The following is a 20,245-nucleotide window of genomic DNA, read 5'->3' as shown; positions in this document are numbered from 1 at the left end:
ACTAGAATTTCGCCTCCATCGAAATTCGACCGCCGCGGCCGGGATCGAACCCGCGTTTTTCAGGCCAGCAGCCGAGCGCCATAACCACTCAGCCACCGCGGCGGCCTAAATTGCTCTGAAGAGCCAAAGTTCTGTTCCGTCAGCGTCGAATTTGAAACAGCATTAAGTTGGTCATGCGTCTAGAGAAAAACTACGCGGAAAAAGAAAGCAAAACAGTATATGCGGTTCTCAGTTATGCCTAAAGCGTAATCAATGCCTTAATTGAAACCTAATTGCTGTCCTCAATAACGCTTAGCCTTCTACGTACTGAAGGGTAGCCAAACAGAACGCCCGTCTGATTAACCTTCCTGCCTTTCCTTTTCCTGTCTCTCTCTCTCTCTATTTTGTGCCATCAACATGGTGTGCATAAAATAGCTCACTTTTATTTGCACACCATTTAATTCGGCAAATAATATTCGTACCTTTTGCATTAGAATGATCTAGGGTACACTGTATATGCCTCGTTATCGTTTTTAACGTAAGGATGAAAGAAGCCGCATGGGGTTGGAAAGCCATTCCACCCACGTGTGGCTTACGAAAAGGACGAGGCTGAACGGGCAGTAATTCTCCAAACGCATCCGTCAGAGCTGGAATGCATGACCTGATCTTCGAGAGATGCGTGTAAGCAGTATGCAGCACGCTTGCTGTACGGGTTAGCGAACGGCAGAAGAATTCATGAAAACGGTAGGGCAGCGATAAGAAGGAAGAGATTAGGTTCCATCGGCTTTGAAGGTAAACGCACGCTTATCGTAAGAACGCGCGCGCCGTTTGTAGCGATTTTATTTTGCTCGTCGATCGTCACGTGCATATAATATATTGTTTTATTTTTAACGCCTTATGACGTGTTTTGTTTTGTATTAAATAAGCATTTTGTCTCTTCATTTCAGTAGCTGCACACTGGATCAACAGCAGCTGGCACCGGTTTTGGGCTGGCCGACTGTATATTTATGTTCTCAAATCCAATCTGTTATTTTATTCCTGTTCGCAGTTAAAAGTGTCAGAAAGTACGGAAAAAAGACGCCAGTTGAAGACAGTGAAGAAAGCACCAGGGGCGCATAGGGACTGCCGGTTGACATGCTGCACTCCAGGCATTTTGACATTCTCCTTATGCGAGTTCTGAAAGAGACAAGGTTCAGGACATTTCGTCTTCACGCGTGGCTTCAGCCAGAACTTTCCCAGTGCACCACGCATTCCATGTAAGAGTGCGGCTTGCTCGGTTTTCACGCGTGATTTTGCCCACAGGCCTCCGACAGCAATTCAAGTAGAGACTTCGCATCAATAAGCTGCCCTTCAACATTGTGAAAAACTTTGGCCCCAGTTTAAAATAAAAGTGTCTTCTTACCACTTGCGTTATATCACGTAAAATGGGGTACAAGAAAAAGAGAGACATATGGAAGAGATACAAAAGGCCGTTTGGTGTTATATTAAGCGTTGCAACTGAGGCGGCCAATTAAGATTAAGAAGAGATTGAAAAGGTGATTTGGTGTTACTTTAAGCTTTGAAATTGAAGAGGCCAAGAAGAACAAAATCATATGGAAGAGATTGAAAAGGCGATGTGATGTTGCATCAAGCGGTGCAGTTGAGGCGGCCATTTAAGTTTTCGCCAAATCTAAGGAGGGGATACAGCCAGTTCGCGGTGCAGCTCGTACACCACGGAGTGCATCTTTACAGTCCCAAAGACCACGTGAGCTGGCCTAAGGGGCGCGCCACGGCCTAAAATGAATGCAAATGAATGATGCATAGTGGAATTTTGTTAGCTCCAGTAACAAGTTTCAAGTTCCCAAGTTCTTTCCTTATCCCTGTTTCCCTTTGTTTGTTTGTTTGCTTTTCCCTCCTCTTGTGCCCTCTTTCCAGCAACTAGCAAAAAAAAAAAGCCGGTGGTTTTTGTTTCTACTGCCACTAAGTAACTTTTCTGATGGATCAGGGGGGGGGGGGGCGGAATTTCGTCTTCACGGCGAAACGCCCGTATACCTCTTGCGCCTTATTGCTTTGAGCGTCCGGGTGTAATAGCGCATGCAAGTCCTTACGGCGATATCCACGCTTTCACTTCCCTAGGCGCGCATTGTCAGCGGATTATTTCTATATTATATTAGATAGCTTCCCAAACAACGCAACTAAAATTTCGAGAAGGACCAGCACCGTAACAGGGTTAACAAATTTCGCGTTCCTGACATCCGTGCAACTAAATTTTCCCCGAAGACGACAAGCAATAAGACGCCAACCACCCCCGCGCTAGCCAAAAATACACAGCCATTTCCGGGAAAATATAGTGGCGCAAACCTTTCGCACGCGGGGAGTAATGAGAAGACGACAACCAACGGTGTACCGGATATATCTTCTGCTTCGTGTGTGCGCGCGCGCTCGGACGCGGCCCGGGCTACGCGCGCAAATGAACAGCAGAGTGATGCGTCAGGCAAATGCGACGTCATTTGGCGCAGTAACGTTTCCAGATGCCTGTAACATTATGGCCCGAATCGGATGTCACGCGTTCGCTCAGCCTTCACTGCGCTAAGCGACAGCTCTGCATGGAATAAAGCTGCCTTCGACCGGAACCGACGCTCATCGAACGACGGCTGACATTTCAAACGTCAGGCGCAGAAAGTCGCGGAAACCTCCGCGCAAAGCCGTCAGCCTTTCAGACGTCAGCCGAAGAAATGCCGGGCCTATAGAAGGGCGAAGGGCGCTCAGAGTGATCCAAGGTGATTAGCGCTCGTCAAGACGAAGAGTCTCCGAGACCACGCTGTCTAATAAATGTCTCTTTAGTCTGCGCTGACGTCACTGACGACGCAGGACAGTTAATGGCTATCGTGAGCACCCACTGTCTGTTTTACTGAATTCGCATCTTTCCTTTCTCCTGTTGCCTCAAGGTCTCACTCTGAGCGTTGGTAATGCTCAATGCAAGCTTACAGATTCAACGTCAGAACGATGGCCGATTTAGAGAGAAAATTCGTCGGCATCGTGTCAGCCAACGTGCGTTCAACGAAGAAGCTTGGAATCATCGTCCAATGCACATAATTTTTTGTTGCTAGGAAGCACGGCGTCGGCCATCGTCACTCGTTGCTATATTAACTTATGCAGCGAACCTGTCGCTTTTCATAGGGTGTCGTAATTTTATGCCCCGAGACAGCGTTGAACGCCTTGAAAAAAAAAGTTTTAATATGGCCTTCTCGTTTTGGCGGACTCTTGTGCGGAGAAAAGGATGCACCTAAATTCACGATGCATCGTTTCCCAAGAGGCAGGCTGAGAGGATCGAGCACGATTACGTAACGCGCACCCCCTGGCGCTGTCTCTCTCAAGTTGCCCAGCTGCCGACGGTGCGTGGTGACAGCCGGGCGATCAGCTTAGTAGTAGCCACATGCGCGGCTGGGAGTGCGCCCATCGATCACGCGGGCGAGTGGGACGCTGAGTGACGCAAACACTTCCGCAACTGGCGTGACGTCACGCAGACGAGACGCTACGTGAGCACCGTCTCCTTTTTCACACGCGCCGTCTTTGATCTCAGCACGTGTTTGGCCAGCTATGATCCTGAAGAAAAAATGAACAGAGTTTAGCGCCATAGCTGACGTCATACCCGCATTAGACTTCAGTTTGCATTGCCGTAATAGTCTAGCACTTACCTCAATGTGACCTTGAAGGGGGACGCTGTTTTCACGGACTGGCATAAATTTTGGCTACTTCATCATCAGCCTGACTACGCCCACTGCATGGCCAAAGCCTCATCCATGTCTCTCTAATTAACCCTGACCTGCGCCAGCCACGGCCACCCAATCCCCGCAAATTTCCGAATCTCATCCACCCACCTAACCTTCTGCCGCCCCCTGCTACGCTTGCCTTCTCTTGGAATCCACTCCGTTACCCTCAAGAGCCAGTGGTTATCATGCCATCGTATTACATGCTCTGCCCAAGCCCATTTCTTCCTCTTGATTTCGACTAGGATGTCATTAACCGGCGTTTGTTCCCTCACCCACTCTGCCCGCTTCCGGTCTCTTAACGTTACACCTATCATTTTTCTTTCCACAGCTCGCTGAGTTGTCTTTAACTTGAGCTGAACCCTTTTCGTTAGCCTCCACGTTTCTGCCCCGTAGGTGAGTACCGGTAAGATACAGCCGTTGTGCACTTTTCTCTTGAGGGATATCGGTAAGCTGCCATTCATGATCTGAGAGAACTTGGCTTATGATTATTCGGAGTTTAGTTTCAATGCTCTGGCGTTTTTAATTTAAAATCCGTCGAGGTACGGCTGGGATATAAAGGTTTGAGGAGGGGATGGTGTGGATACAGGTGGCATAAAAGCGCCGACCTTCCTTAGAAGCGGCAGAACGCCACAACCCATTGAACAGAGCTCTTTGGGCTTCACGAGCACGTCCCTGCTGGTTTGTGCTTAATTCACTGATAAGTAATAAGCAATATCCTCAAAAGTAAACCTGCACTTCAACCCAAGCTTCGCATTATGCGCTCGCAAGCTATGTAGAAACAAAAAAAAAGAATTCTTGGCGGCTGTCTTTTCTGCTGTGCATGTTATCCCAAGCCCCGAGATGAGGGCCAGGGTCAACTTTGATATCAAGCGAATGGTGGCGAAACGGAAAAACACACGTGACGCAAGCAGCGCTCTATTCTCCCAGCATATTGCGGTATGTTTTCATCGTGCCCTTTTATATCTCGAGGGACGTCCCCGTCCTTCACATGCACAAAGGCGCGTTTTCCGTAATCTTGTTCACGCCACTCGAGAATGGTCGCAGGACTGACTGAAGTGGTAGTTCGTGCATGATTCTTGCAGTGCCCTCGCCAGTTCGAAAGGTACTGCCATGCGGTCTCCCGCTTGCATCACGTCCTGTCCTCTCGTAGCGTGCAGATATCCGAATGCATTGATAAAGCCTCCCCTGCTTCAATGTCAGCCACGTCGCTCACATCACAATGGGACCGTTTGGGAGGCCTCGGTTAGATTGCTAGTCTCCGTGTGGAGCCACTTACGTGGAGGGGTGGTTTACGTCATAGCGCAAGCCGTTTACATGGCTGCCGAAGCGCCGTGTCACAAAGAAACAGTGAAAAAAATGGTGCTCGTCCATTTCCCATGTGGCTATTGTCGAATACAACTGAATGGAGCTGCTCTTGAAGAAGGGGTCCTCCAGCCATTGGCGTCGACCGATTTTCGTGACGTCGCGGTTAATCAGTCGTTAGTTTCTTCTAAAGCTAGCGCAGGCCTACGCACCCACATCCAGCCATGATGACCAGACCGTTGAAAGCTTCTATGAGGACGTAGAATCAGCAATGAATAGAGTAAAATCGCAGTACACTGTACTGATGGGCGACTTCAATGCGAAGGTGGGCAAGAAGCAGGCTGACGACCACGCGGTAGGTGACTATGGGATAGGCTCTAGAAATAGCAGGGGAGAGTTATTAGTCGAATTCGCGGATAGAAATAATTTACGGATCATGAATACCTTCTTCCGCAAACGAGAAAACAGGAAGTGGACCTGGAAGAGCCCCAATGGTGAGATTAAAAATGAAATCGACTTCATACTATGCGCTAAACCTGGCATCATTCAGGATGTGGCCGTCCTCGGAAGGGTGCGTTGCAGCGACCATAGAATGGTGAGGTCTAGAATTAGCTTAGACTTGAAGAGGGAACGGAAGAAGCTAGCGAAGAAGAAGACCATTAACGAGTTAGCCGTAAGAGGGAAAGCACAGGAGTTTAGGATAGCGCTGCAAAACAGATACTCGGCTTTAACTGAGGAAGATGATCTTGATGTTCACTCAATGCACGATAACCTGACATCAATAATTACGGAGTGCGCAGTAGAAGTAGGCGGTAGGACAGTTCGAAAAGATACCGGGAAGCTATCTCAGGTGACGAAAGATCTGATTAAGAAGCGCCAAAACATGAAGGCATCTAACACTACCGATAGAATAGAACTAACGGAGCTATCAAAGTTAATAAATAAGCGCAAGGTAGCCGACATAAGGAAGTTTAATATGGAGAGAATCGAGCATGCTATAAAGAACGGAGGTAGCCTAAAAACAGTGAAGAGGAAACTAGGCATAGGTAAAAACCAGATGTATGCATTAAGAGACAAGCAGGGCAATGTCATTAGCAATATGGATAAGATAGTTAACGTAGCCGAAGAGTTCTACACAGAGCTGTACAGTAGCCAATGTAATCAGAGCGCCAATGAGAAAGACAGCAGTGCACAGCAATGCGTCATCCCGCCAGTAACGAAAGATGAAGTAAAGAAAGCCTTAGAAGCAATGAAAAGGGGAAAAGCAGCTGGGGAGGATCAGGTAACAGCAGATCTGTTGAAGGATGGAGGGGACATCGTGCTAGAAAAACTAGCCACCCTGTATACGCAATGCCTTATGACCTCGACTGTACCAGAAGCTTGGAAGAATGCAAACATTATCTTAATTCATAAGAAGGGAGACGCCAAGGACTTGAAAAATTACAGGCCGATCAGCTTACTATCCGTTGCCTACAAAGTATTTACTAAGGTAATCGCTAATAGAGTCAGGGCAACGTTAGACTTTAATCAACCAAATGATCAGGCAGGCTTTCGTAAAGGATATTCCACAATAGATCATATTCACACTATCAATCAGGTGATAGAGAAATGCGCAGAATATAACCAACCTCTATATATAGCTTTCATTGATTACGAGAAAGCATTCGACTCAGTGGAAACCTCAGCAGTCATACAGGCATTGCGTAATCAGGGGGTAGAAGAGCCTTATGTCAAAATACTGGAAGATATATATAGCAACTGCACAGCTACTATAGTCCTCCATAAAGTCAGCAATAAAATTCCAATAAGGAAGGGCGTCAGGCAAGGAGACACGATATCGCCAATGCTGTTCACCGCATGTTTGCAGGAGGTATTTCGAGGCCTGAATTGGGAACAGTTGGGAATAAGAATAAATGGAGAATACCTAAATAATCTGAGATTTGCTGATGACATTGCCTTGCTGAGTCACTCAGGAGGTGAACTGCAAATCATGATCAACGAGTTAGACAGGCAGAGCAGATCGATGGGTCTAAAAATTAACATGCAGAAAACCAAGGTAATGTTCAACAGTCTAGCAAGGGAACAACAGTTCACAATTGGCAGCGAGAGCCTAGAAATTGTGCCGGAATACGTCTACTTAGGGCAGGTAGTGACAGCTGATCCGGATCATGAGAGGGAGATAACTAGAAGGATAAGAATGGGGTGGAGCGCATATGGCAAATTCTCGCAGATCATGAGTGGCAGTTTACCAATTTCCCTCAAGAGGAAAGTGTACAACAGCATAATCTTACCGGTACTCACCTACGGGGCAGAAACGTGGAGGCTAACGAAAAGAGTTCAGCTTAAGTTAAGGACAACGCAGCGAGCCATGGAAAGAAAAATGATAGGTGTAACGTTAAGAGATCGGAAGCGGGCAGAGTGGGTGAGGGAACAAACACGGGTTAATGACATCCTAGTCGAAATCAAGAGAAAGAAATGGGCTTGGGCAGGGCATGTGATCCGAAGGCAAGATAACCGCTGGTCTTTAAGGGTAACGGAGTGGGTTCCAAGAGAAAGTAAGCGTAGCAGGGGGCGGCAGAAGGTTAGATGGGCGGATGAGATTAAGAAGTTTGCAGGCAAAGAGTGGATGCAGCTGGCAAAGGATAGGGTTAATTGGAGAGACATGGGAGAGGCCTTTGCCCTGCAGTGGGTGTAGTAAGGCTGATGATGATGATGATGATGATGATGATGATGATAACATAGCGTGGCGGGGGATTAATCATCGATTATCCAGGACGTCATCAAAATCGCTCGACGCCATTAGCTCAAGAGCTTATTTGAGGGGTATTTGCCGCTTCATTTTTAGTTGCATCCGACTATAGCTAGTTATATAGTGTTCACCCGCTCTCACTGCTCGCATGGAGTAGCCACAAGGGCTAGTAAATAGGAAGGTGGAAGAAAAATTGGTAGCGTTTTAACGTAGTTAAGCCGAGTAGAGCCGCTGATGTGGCTGAGTGGTTATGGCACTCGGCTGCTGCCCGAAAGACACGGGTTCAATCCCGGCCGCGGCGGTCGAATTTCGATGGAGGCGAAATTCTAGAGGGCCGTGTTCTGTTCGATGTCAGTAAACGTTAAAGAACCCCAGGTGGTCGAAAATATCCGCAGCTCTTCACTACTGCGTCTCTCATAGCCTGAGTCGCTTTGGGACGTTAAACCCCCATAAACTAAACCTAAACCGAGTAGACCTTTCGAAAGCACGTGTTTAGCCTGGTTGGATCGTGGTTTTGCTTCACTGGGTCGTCGGCACGTCTAGCGACGCTCTTAGACTCTGATCGAGATTAAGTTCATCTCATCTGTTCATCTCATCTCATCTCATCTGTTTTATGGAAGTTCGAGTCCAAGTCGTGGATATTTGATATCTTTTTATTTACGTACGTAAGTACGCGCGTACGAACGTAGGTCACAAGATTTTTGGTCGGTGTTGGTAAGCGTATGACCCAAGCAGCACAGGTGATCGGCCCAATATTGTAAATGGCTGTTTTCACTCTGGTCCTTTGTTGGACCGGTCTTAGCCAATACATTTCCAATATTGGGCAAATTAACTGTGTTTCTGTGGGAGTACTTTCGTCCTAAGAGGGTATTAATAGGGCAATTGACCATCCGAACCTGGCTGATCTGGTTGGCATTAAAAGCAAGGAGACGGTGGTGTTGAATAATCTTAATGCGTTAGCAGTACAAGGCTGTGTGCAAGAAGAGAAATGGCAAGCGCCGTCTGTGGCAGGTGGCCCGCCTGTCCTCTGGGCTGTGAACGATCGCAGTATACTGCCTCGGATATAAAAAAACTTTTGTGTCTGAACCTCAGATGTAACGAAATCAGTGTGGTGACTTCGGATATTAAGAATATATTCCACTTCGAATATAATGAAATTTAGTGTGTCGACCTCGGATATAACGAACATTCGGCTGCTAACGCGTTGAAAACGATCTGAGGATCGTGAGAGACTTTTATTTCCTTTCCTCATTTTTTTGTCATTCTCTGCTTTTTCTTCATCATTGAATGCAAACAGCCGTGTCGTACGCGGCTGGAAGCCGAGGCTAGAGTACTTTTCGCGCAAGATTACCGGGCGAGCGAATAGATAAACAAACAAGACGTGAACTGAAATTAGAACTTGCGACTCCTGATAAGGGAGGAGTTGCGTCTGAGGGCGTCATATAGCACAGTAGGGCAAAGCAAGCGCTATCTGCAGAATGGTCAAAAGAACCCACTGAGAACCCCATGAGAGCCCATAGTATCGAATCTGAGACCAGCACTCTCGCTTTATTTCTCAGACGACCACGAACGCAGTGCGAGCTCCAGCGAATGAGTCAGGCTCAAGATTAATACGTTACTCAAGGTGGGGTCAGAGACCCATTTACAAAGCATTTCACGCTTAATAAGCCGAGCACCAAGCCAGGGGAAAGCTTGTACCCATTGTATCACCGGTGAGTATCCGGCGGCACTGTGGATCCAACCCCGCACCTCCCGCATGCGAGGTGGATGCTCAAACGACTGGGCCACTAGGCCAGAATAATAAAGTACGTATATTTCACTGCCCTAATTGGCGCCCATCTCGAGCAGTGTTTGCATGCCGGTGTCTGTGTTGCTCGTTGCGTGCAGTGTGCTTGATTTACTACATGGAGTGTAACTGTATTGATACCGTTTTTGTGCGATCTTTCTTTTCCACCGGTTTACTTTATTGTATCAACAGCTTAGGTGATCGTGAAAGATTGAGAAAAGCTGGCTCCTTGTACTCTGCAGTCAGCGTCTTCATTTTGCAATGAATATTTCTTCTTTCCCTCTTAATTCGCGCTCAGTTATTTCTCACGGGTACACGATCGTTTATTTCCTAACGCAAAGGAAGAGCGAGTACTGAATGTTGCGTTCCTGAATCAAGCGCCTGGTAGCCCCGTACTGCAGCCGTAGCTCAGGGCAACGTGTCATTTTTTTCTTACATGGAAAAGAAAACATACGAAACATGCTTGGGACTTCCTTCGCCTTGCTTTGATGTGAGTTAAAACAGTTCAGTATAGACTCCCAATAATTTGAATAGAATCTTAGGTGGACGCCGACATGTCATATGATGTGGGAAAATGTTTTGCGACTTGACAGCAATTTTCGCCACGAGCAACGCCATACCTTTGTGTCAGATTATTAGAATTCGCGACATGTATGAGGAGACAAACGCGAAGAAAGGAAGGCGAAAGGAATCTACAACAAAGCAAAGGAGAAAATAGCAATAAATTACTACCATGGCACATGCAACACCATGGTAATAATGTTGTAACATACATCATATTATAATGTAAAGAAATTATTGGATGCCAAAATCCCGTGCGCCGAAGTTTACCGATGCCGAATGTCCTAACTTCGGCGCATTTTTTTTGTTGCACCTTTTGTACTGCGTTCACTGGCCGCAATTGCGGCAGCCCCATTCAGTGCCTGTCTCATATCTTCTGTGTGTGCACCCCGGAACAAAAAAAATTACTTTATTTTTAACATTTATCGGGAAAATTGCAAAAACGGTTATGATCGAACTAATTTCTGATTTCTCTGAGACCCATCGAAAACTTATTCGCCAAGCATGGATGTTTCTGACACGCATCAGCTTCCTGCATCCTTCGAGCGTCCACGCTGGCTTTCTCCGAAGCCAAGACGCACTCTTCCGCACTCCGCGAAGCTCAGTTTCTTGCGCGTCAGCAAACAGCCGCGTACGTCGGCATCGAGGATTCCACACAGACAACCGCAGCATTCGATCTAGGGCAGCCCCGTAGTTACAGCCAGTGGCCACGTATCGGAGATCGACCATGTAGTCCCGGGCACTCTCCCCGCCCTCTTGTTTCCGCATGAAGTCTTAAGAAGGCGTATCTCGTTGCGATCTCGTTCACTTGCGCACTGAACTACTCTTCCAGGTAACTGTTGCTGGTGGCAGCAATGTGAATGACGTGGTTGCTGAGGGTAGACACCAGCAACGCGTGGCGCTATCCACTGTCGGTGACATCGCGAACCACAAAATAACCTCCCAGGCGTAACGTGGACGTGCTACATCTGCTCACAGCGCCTCGGGGATCGAGGCTATCCTCACGGTCCTCTACTGCCGCAGCATGCCCAAGAGGAATCCCATCCTCCTCGTCACCACTGAGGTAAAGCTTAGCAGGGCGGCACAATGGAACTCTTATTGGGTCCCTTTCCGGCCTTATACAGCCTCAGAGAAGACGAACTAGTGCGCTCGTGACCTGCGCTCTCGCTCTCTGGCGAGCTATGCCGGCGATGTGGCAGCTGAGAACTCATTTCTATAAAGAGCGCTGTGCTACTGGTGTAATTCTGTCTCGCTTTCACGCTGTATTAATGTTACGAATGCGCAATTAAGTTGTGCTATGCTAAACGTTTTTGTTTCTTTCTTCATGGTTTCACACAATAAAGTTGTTATTCACTGCTATCGCTGATTTCAGTTTGCGTTTTCTGGTTAGCTAAAGCAGTATCTAGCGGGGCTACTCGGTACGGATTCATTACAGAGCAAAAAAGAGCGTGCAGGACGGGACGCAGCTAAAGGATACGGATGATAAGGCGTTGGTGGGGTGCATTTCATTTTTAGTGCGGAAGCACTACTTCAGGAGGTCTAGCCGAATTTATGTGAAGCTTGGCCTTGGGTGTGACCTCGGCCGAACCATAAAAAAATGAATAGAATACTGCCGCGAATGTGATCCGAACACGCGGCGGCGCAAACAGACCAGCCTCGCTGGCTGCTGCACGAGAGCACTATGCTATCGCCGCCGCCGATCACGCCTCGTGTAAAGTTGCAAACAAATGTCGCGATGTGCATTGCACATCGCTGTCTTCTTCAACTAAAATTACTATGGAACTAATGTCGCCAGAAGTGCAGACGACCCAGGAAAGCAAAACTGTCAGCCAACCAGGCTAGATATATCCCTTCGCACGTCTACTCGGCTTAAATGTGTTAAAATCTTACTACTTTTTAAAAAAAAATGTTATTGCATTTGTTGATTTTTTCGTGCCGCGTCCCTTCATACCTTTTGTGATGCACCGTCCAGACTGGATGTTGGTCCTTGCGGAGGTATTGCTGACCATTTCTGCTTAAGCCTTCCAATGAAGAGTGCTGCCCTGCCCGCAGCCCAAAGTCGCGAAGCAAAAGAAATTCCAGATAGAACTAAACACCAACTACGGTGCGCAGCACGTCAAGCTGTAGTTAATTTTTATTTTACGGCGCTGGAAACAATGAGGGGTGTAAGAATGGGGTCAACGTGATGCAGAGCCACCGTTGGGTCAGCGGCATTGCAAGGCGACACACATCAATAAATTTTTCTGGTAGAAGACGACGGAACGGGGGGTCAGATTTCTAGTCTCATGATGTAATAAATTACTAGTACCACTGACAGTTCAAATGCAGGCAAACGCCGGTAGAAAAGGCCTTTATTCCCGAAGAACCTTGGCCAGCCGTATATAGAGACATCGTCACAATAAAGCAGAGCACCACACTGCATGTGCGATGATCGATAACCATTCAAAACTCCCTTTGTGGGACGACGGTCTGCAGAAAAAAAGATTACATTGAATTGAAATGTGTATGTGAGAACTGTTTCCCGTTGGGGTCCTCGTCTCCTCTCTCTTCCTGTACGACGAGAATCGGCCAACCCGGGTCCCTATAATTTCCACCACACGCCGCTATTTCACCCAAAGAACATTTTTGGCTGAGTGACTGCGGAAGATGAAAAATGAGTTCATCATTGTGGGCCAGCTACTAAAGCAAGCACCAAACATGAAACTGTTCTTCCTCGCCATGATCCGAAAAATAAAGTGCGCCACCGTGCAGCGTTGAGCATGTGTGGGGTCGACCAGAGTCTCTTGGGGCCAGAGAGAAGAGGTAAGCAAACCATCCCTGCGGAAGGGTATAGGCCGGCATAGAGCGCCTATTACGCATCACCCTCGGTAAATTGGGGGAACTACTCGAAAAGAATAACGCACATGAGCGTGCTCTGTATGGAAGGCAGTGCTCCAGGTCAGAATTGCCATTAAACAAATTAGTGTGGCTACGAAATATCCTCCATCCTCAGTACTAGCCTCGTTTGTCACCGCCTGACTTCCATTTTCTTTCTAGCATACGAACTTATCTTTGAATAACAGACATCTCCTTGACGATGCGAGGGCAATTAGTAAAGCGAAGCCATGGCTTCGCTTCACTCTGGGTTTTGGCTGTTTAAAGAAAGACTAAATGTACGAACTTGCGCGTTCCGAACTTCATTAAAAATTGACCAAGGGGAAATGATCAATTACGGTCCTCGTATGTCCATTTCTTTTTATCGCCACCTCCCCGAGCTATGCCCCGCAAGCTAATGTAGGGTAACGGACGAAAAACTGAGAGAGGTAGAGAGAAAAATAAAAGAGCATAATATACATGCAGAAAGTACACAGCTGATAAAGTGAAACAAAAAAAAAACGCACAGGACAGTTACGAGTCAGTGACGCGAATGTTCAGTAATGCGTTTGGGGGTGCGACGCAGCGCCATAACTCCCTTTTTCTAGGTCATCTCAGCGACACTTCGCAGACGATGGGTAATGATAATATAAGCTGAGAGGCATTGATAGCTTCCGAGGAGGGAATGGGAAGGAACTTCAAAGGGAAAGAGTGAAGAGGGAGAATTTCAGAGGGAAAGCAAAAAACGGGCTTTTGCTTTACTGTATTTTTTTTTTTGGGGGGGGGGGGAGGTAGGAGGGTAAGTTCAGTTTTGATGCGTGGTGATGGCTCCTGCAAGGCTGCGAGGGACGCAGATCGCCGAGGGTTCTTGTGGGGGAGAGGGGGTCAGTTTATCTGCCAACGACCTCCCCCGTAAAACCGAGGCAACAGCTAATGACAGCTAACGCTGTGAAAGTAAGCAAACATAACAGAGAATTAATTCATTCCCCTTTAAAACAACTCGGGCCTCAGAGACAATCTATGCTGTTCTCTTCTGATGGCTCCCAACCTGCCGTTGCTGCCACTTTCTCGATGAAATTCAAGCCTCGCTGCCGAGCACACATAGATGGCGAAGATGATGAGAATTTCATTTTAACAGAGCCATGCCAGCTTTGCCAAAAAGTGCCGTAGCTAACGTGTTTTGGTTCGAATTATGTGGAGTCACAGATCCAATTTCCCAAGCATTTAATCCCAGAGAAGCGAACTGCTAGGAGAACGGGGGAATGCTTCAGTCCATTTAAAAAGCCGGTGGGTATCCGGCGGCACCGCGCATCGAATTCCGCTCCGGCCGCATGTAATGCGGATGCTCAAACCACTAGGTCACTATTACAGCAAACAAACTGATGTTCCGCTTTGAGGAAAACCAGCTCCCACTTAAAAGCTGCTTTGTGGCGTTTCTAATAACTTCCTCCTTTAACTTGTATCAATTGTTTTTGTGGACTTTCCTTGGATTTTCCTTATTACTCCTCGTAGTTTATGCTGTTCATGCCTACTAAATCTAAAAGCACACCTCTACTCGTCGTTTACTGAATAGGCTGAATAGGTGGAGCCCGGGAGGAGTGTTTTAGATCTTGTTAACATGCTGTTACCTGTGTTCCTCAGGCTGCCAGAATGTTTTCTCGGAATCACGTTTGATTCAGACATATAATAAAATTAGGTTATTTGGCAAAACCAGATATTCTTGAAGGATTCAATGGCATTTACTCATAAGAAACCTGATGAAACTTGTACTTAGAAGATGGTTACATGCGTATCAGAAGAATACACTGCATTTCGACTAGCTTGAAAATTTATGTGCTGCCCTTGTTTCTCTCGACATGGTGCTGCGTGAAAGTGGCTACGGCGTTCCCCTAGAGAAGGAAACGTTTGTCGACTGCAGAAGTTAATTTTCGGTGCCTCATCCTTCGTGTTAACAGAGTGCTGCGGCCATGTCTCTGCGTTTTATCTGAAAGGCACTGCCAAAGCCGTAATACATATTTTGCCGGCAGCTCCGCTCTCTTTCGTAATAAGCGAGCATTTGTTATAATATAACTGCAGCAGCTATAAATGGGCGCGACTGCATATATATATATATATATATATATATATATATATATATATATATATATATATATATATATATATATATATATATATATATATATATATATATATATATATATATATATATATATATACCTTCCTCGGCAGCTGATAACTTAAATAGAAAGTTGAAATACACTTCTTGCAGAAACATTTGATGCATCGAAGTTTCGACCAGAAACTGGCTGTCATATATACATTATATAGTATGGTGGTGTGTGTGTATAAAAGTGTTATCAAGGTTACCGATTAAATATATTAAGTTGAAGGACGCATACTAGAAAACTTGACGGGTATATATATATATATATATATATATATATATTGTAGTGTATTCAAAGATGGGAAAATAAATTGCTTTCATTTGCCGTCTGCAGGTCTTTGTATAAGGACTTTTCTTGGACTAAGCTCGTAGATGTTATGACAGCTATTATCTCTTCGCAAGCTGTTTCGCTGAAAAGTTCGTTAAAATCTTTTTTCACGTCTGTAGTTCGTATTTTACGGCATATGACAGCATAGTTCGTTCTCCCTTAGTGGATTCCACTATGCAATGGAACCGCTTTTCTAAACCACCACTTGCAAGTTTAAAAAGTGTTTGAAAAGAGCTGCTGAATTTAATTACACCTACTGCTCCATTGGTCGATAACCTGCGGTCGCCAGCTGTAGTGACTCTCATCACAGGTGGGTACAGAACTTGTCGTTGGATTTTTTTTTTTTTGCGCATGTAGTGGAATCCCAACAATAGCACCTCGCGACTCGTGGCTAGCTGCTCATGCAGCTAGCAATGCTATGGCTGGGGGCCCTATTTGGCAACTACCCTGCTTACAACCAATAACAACGTTTTCAATATGTTCCTACTGCCCAAGAACAGTACTTGAATGGAACGATATCGAACAGAAGCCGTTATAACACGTATATATTTTCCCCATCATTAAACGTTTCAAGAAAGTATCTGATTTGTTCACTTTTTTCTCACCAATTCATGCTAGCACTGCTCTTTTAAAATTATGTCTTCCCTTTTGTTCTTGATTTACTTTAGCTTTATTTATCAACAGTGATTTTGCTTCGTAACGTGTATTTTCTGCTCAAATATTTTTTGTTACACAACTCCGAAATTTGCAGTCAGAAGTTACGGCACATATAAGCAAATAGGTAACCAGTAAGCTCTTGACAACATACAATGCGTTTGAAATGCATTGCTATTGTGTGTTTCCCGCACGCTGTGGTCGTTTCCAACCCGCATACAAGCGGCAAAGGGCCTGTTTCCTTGGATATTGCTATGGCTAAAAGCGATCGCGGCTATAGATCGCTCTGTCAAGTTACGAACTACCCTACAGCAACACTCCTAATACGTGTGAGACCTTCGCCGTGACATATTACGCGCCGGGCCAGAGATTATTTCTCTTGCCGCGCATACAACGCACGCATGCATTCATGCCTCTCTTCCGCGTAACACGTGCAGTCGCGTTTGCGCGCGGAACAACGTAGAAACGCTATCGGCCCACTCACGTGTCATCGTGTACGGCACCGTAGCAGCAGCACTCAATGTCCAGGCGTTGCTCTTAGCCGACGCCGATAAACCTGGGGAGAGCTTCGACACCGCACGACCGCAAGCACCGAGACAGACGCGTCGTCTGCTACGCAACGGCGCGGTATCTGTGTGTCAAACGGCTCACCGTGTATAAATCATAAGGGACGCAGCGCCATCTTTCGAGGTGCGCCGTAAACGATATCGCGGTCTCCGCGGTCTCGCAGCTTGCGAAATTGCATGTCGGTTCCCGAATGTAGCGCGGCGAAGTACGAATGACTGACTCGCGCAATTAGGGTTGGCTCAGAATCTTATGCCTAACTATTCTTAGGTGCTAAGCGAAATACTTACGTGCGCGGGTAACTTACTTTCACTGTCGAAATGAGCGACAATGGCACGAGAATGCACTATCGCGTTAATTAACTACGCAAGGTATAGAAAAAATATATAGGGGTCACTGGAAAAAGTAGGGAGGTATGGAAAACGGTAGAACGGCGTATATTCTAAATTCGGTTGATGTGTGCAAAGTTGCAAGGAGAAATGGGATAACCCTTCTTTGGAAAACACGTAGCCAAGACATTCAAGCATGTACGGAACTCGGACGAAAGACGGGGAAACATAGCATTATTAATTTACGAGGAGAGCGGCACGCGGAATTCAGGCCTGTAAGAAATACGGACTGTTGTGGTTAGGACGCACGCCATTACGGTTCTGAAAATATTACGGTTTATGGGGGTTTAACATCCCAAAGCGACTCAGGCTATGAGAGACGCCTGAAAATATTATGAACGGAAGATTACAAACGGAGGTTATTATTTTTAAGCACGATAAGAATCCACGTGAATGGAATTGAAGCGTAGCGCTTGTATTGCACAACGACAATGGTGGCATTCAAGGCCGCAAGAAATACAGACGATCTCGTTCACTGCTGCGGATTTTGAAGTTCAAAACGAGCATTAGAGCAAAAAGAACGTTGCATTCAAATTATAAAATTTTCACTAGAAACGCTTTCTTCGAACTAAGATAAGAAGAGGAGCTTAGAAGGAACCAGATGAGTCATCCATTCTCTTCGTTGATAAAGAGAAAGCCCGTGACAAGGCTCCAAGGCGAAAAGTTGTGTAGTGCCCTATAAGACAAAACAGCGCCAGAGAGGAGTGCCTGCAGCCAATCAGCGAGATGTAAGCGGAAGCAAGAGAAAAGGTCTGCAGCTGCCTCTGTGACACTGAACGCTTTCAGGAGAGAGCGGAGTTCCTTGAATAGTTCTTCCCCAATAGTTTTCCCGTCCAACCCTGCTGGGCGTTCTAACGGGACAGGCGCATTCTTAGACCTCAGATTACAAGGGCGACGTCGTCTTTTTGCAGACGCTGCAACAAATTGCAGAAGCAAAACTACAGCACTGGATTAAATATTTGGGAGGAAAAAGGAACTTTTTCAAAACGACCGAACGAGAATGAGACTGCAGGGCGAATCGCCCGCAAGACTGGTAATATTCTATGAGAAGCCCTATAGCGTTGCAGCCCGACAGTCAGAAAGCAACTCCTTTCAAATGCCTTGGTTCTACGACGAATGAATAAAATTTTGGCGTGCACTTAAGCATCGCCTTTAACTGTATGACCCGAGGGCGTTAATGGGTACCGTCAGAGGTTCTTTTTGCCCACGCAGACACGTACGCTGTTTCTTATTTCACAATGTCAATAATTATGTGAAAGACAACTCGACATACATAGCTTCGCTTTAACCAAGCCGTGTGAAAGTGCCTGCGTGCCCTATCTGCTGCGTGCTTGACTCGGAAGCCAAGTGGTAAAGGGTTCGATTCCCGACTAATTACCCCTAGTTTCTTTTCAGCATAATTCGTATACTTTATATGTTTTGTGGGGACCTGCCCTGAAGTTGGCTTTGTAGGCTTTTCCTTGATGGGCCCTGCAGCATAAGCATCACCTCAAGGGAGGGGCGCATTCCCTGGTTAGTTACCGTAACTAACAAGGGAGGGCGCCGCAGAGACTGCTTGCGCGCGCGCACGGAACGTAGCTTACAGCATCATTCTCTTCGGCTGGGATCGTCAGCGCGAGCGGACGTTTCGCGCGCGGCTCCGCTCTTCGCCAGTGGGGCGAGGAAGTGGCGGGGAGACATGCTCCCGTATCTCGTCCCGTACGGCATCGGAGTACCTCTTGCCCTAGCGTGAGCGAACATTCGCTCGTAACAGTGCTGGTGAGTTGGACGACCTCGATTCCTCAGCGTTTTTTGTTGCTAGCTGGCGTTATTGTTGTTGTAGCAATAAATGCCTGTTTGTGTCAACCAGAGTGTGTCGTTCCTTTGTTCCCTCAGAGCAAGGCCCGCCGTGGTCGACGTGCGCTCGGTAGCGTACGCGATCACGGGGTGGGGTCTGGCGGCTTTGAACTGTGTCAGCCGCGGTTAAGCGCTGAGAACGTATTTATCTCCCCCTCAATTAAAACCTCACAACTCGCATGTCATAATGACGTTTTAATGGCGCTACGCCCTTCTAATACAATCATTTTTCAAATCCTCCGCTCCACTTTTGACGTGGCCAGCTTTCCGACCAATCCGGATTTTTCGCTCGCAACTACAACTCCAGCACCTATGCTGGACTCCACTGCACGTGACCCTTAACAATGACGCGTTAAAGAGCGCAAGGGAAAATCACCGCCATCAGTTCGAAATAATGGAAGAGCCTGGGTTGCTCTGGCGACTTCTCTGAAAGAGATGCATATGTGGTAGAAGGCTGAGGGGCCTCCTGATAAAGTGGTATCAAAGACAACACTTTCAAATGAAAAATGCGGGCTCTGCGAACAATCGAAAGCACATTATCAATGAGATAGAAAAGCCTTGCTTTTACTTCCTTTTTCTGTCAGTAACAGTCATTATTCTATGGCCAGGTTACGCAAGTGTTGCTCCCACGTCACCAAGCACTTAAATAGACACTGTTCAGTTTCTGCGACAGTCTATTCGCGCCAAGAAAGACTATCGTTTCCAACCGTCATGGAAGGGGAACTATACAAGAAATAGGGCGAATAGGGTTCTCACCACGATAATCAAAGCCACTGATAACAACGTCGGCAATGGCTGTGTATGGAATTATTGCGGCGTTCAATTCCTTGTTCATCGTCGACCTACATTTATGTCCTACGTGTTAGACGTTCTTGCATTATCGCCAATAATTTTCCGTGAACCCACGTTTCACGATGATTTCTTTCTGCCACCCCCAGGAATATTTATACTTCAGTGAAAATAGCGCAAAAGACGGCGACAAGTGAAAAAAACAACAAGATAACAAAGTAAAACACACAACTTGTCACTCATCGCTTTACGCAATGATTCGTTTCTCGCAAAACACTTGACAGATGAACAACCTGCCACCACCTGCTTCTACCGAAAAAAAATTGTCTTGACGTCGTTTAAACATTATTTGAGTGAAATTAGTATTTTTAACCAATTTCGAACTTTATCTTGTAACGTTATATCCCTTGTGGCATTATGTTCGTGAAATGAGTAATCAGCTGGAACAGCTGCATCCTGCACACGTTTTTTGTGAAATATCAATCATTTTTTCTAGCGATGGCTACATTACGGTAGCATTTCGAGCCTTCAGCGTGGTT

General features: G+C 46.5%; 1 protein-coding gene across 4 annotated transcripts in view; it reads right to left on the bottom strand.

Moving 5' to 3' along the window:
* Positions 1–16,739, bottom strand: part of LOC144121365 (protein ABHD15-like) — a 173,226-nt gene extending 156,487 nt beyond the window's left edge. For all 4 annotated transcript variants that reach the window (XR_013312607.1, XR_013312606.1, XR_013312608.1 and 1 more), the window contains exon 1: positions 16,613–16,739. The gene's annotated coding sequence lies outside the window, so the exon portion shown is untranslated. The remainder of the gene's footprint in view (positions 1–16,612) is intronic.
* Between the last annotated feature and the right edge of the window lie 3,506 nt (positions 16,740–20,245).

Source organism: Amblyomma americanum, chromosome 2 (genome assembly GCF_052857255.1).
Source record: "Amblyomma americanum isolate KBUSLIRL-KWMA chromosome 2, ASM5285725v1, whole genome shotgun sequence".
In the NCBI taxonomy this organism is placed as follows: domain Eukaryota; kingdom Metazoa; phylum Arthropoda; class Arachnida; order Ixodida; family Ixodidae; genus Amblyomma; species Amblyomma americanum.
The sequence above is the reverse complement of the archived record's forward strand: the minus strand, read 5'-3'. Positions and strand labels throughout refer to the sequence as shown.